A 1,113-nucleotide genomic window follows, 5' to 3' on the forward strand; every position below is an offset into this window, starting at 1 on the left:
ATAGGCATCTGGACAACTCATTTTAACAATCAATCAAGATGTAATAGTCCAACTCCTTATAAGAGAGAAAGTCTGGAAGGACTAAGGGCCTTACATGCTGTGCACTACCTTTCTGGCAGATTTACTTGATGCTTTTCAAGAAAAGGCACTTTATGGGTATACGCTGTATGTGTGTGTGCCTGAGGGGCTCATGAGGTCATGGTGCCATGCATTGTTGAATACTGCTCTGACAGACAGTCCTGCCACACACAGGTATACACACACAACCCACCTGCAATGCTAAGTCATCCTGACAGATCCAGACCCCCCAGGACAGCATCTACTGTAGGAGATGCACAATTAGGTAATCCAACATATGCATGGGGCTGATTTTCCTTTGATTACAAAAGTGGAAGTCAGACAATCATTGTTTGTTCATCCTTAATATGATGCATGCAATGCGGATCCGTTGACTGACAGGTAATTGTACTAGTATGTGGAAAGCCGTAATAAATTCATCCAACTACAACATTATGATTAAGACAATCAGAATGTCTTTATCATTGTGATTATCCCACTGTATTTTAATCCAAAGCTTTTATGTCCTACTGCTCTGCTGTTTCTTAGGAAACAATGAATAATTTTATATTGTGAAATATTAGCGTGCTAATTGTGTGAGTCAAAGATATTGAATTTCAGAACATGATACATCTTTAAAATAAAATGTTTATGAGCTATTAAAATCAATGGGAACATTATAATTTGTCTATGTACAAGATTTACCTGCAGTGACATTGAAGGCACCAGTGAAGTCAGGCAAAAGGCTGGTCAGATGTAACTTCACATACTCTGATTTACCTTCCCTGATAAATCAAGCCAAAATATGATAGATACCGGCTGCGCCATCCTGTGATTATGGAGCCAGAGTCTGTGCAGTAGTGATCAGGCGGTGGAGCTGCAGTATAGAAGTCACTTCACCCACTAAACAAATTGCAAATCAATAACAGCTGCTGGCAATCATGACGTTTCCCGTTTTATAACTAACAAACTAACTAACTACCTCTCCGGGGAACCATCACCTTATCGTGGTGGAGAGGTTTGTGTGTCCCTATGAACCTGAGGGCTGTGTTGTCT

The sequence above is a fragment of the Etheostoma cragini genome, chromosome 5 (assembly GCF_013103735.1).
Source record: "Etheostoma cragini isolate CJK2018 chromosome 5, CSU_Ecrag_1.0, whole genome shotgun sequence".
NCBI lineage: Eukaryota > Metazoa > Chordata > Actinopteri > Perciformes > Percidae > Etheostoma > Etheostoma cragini.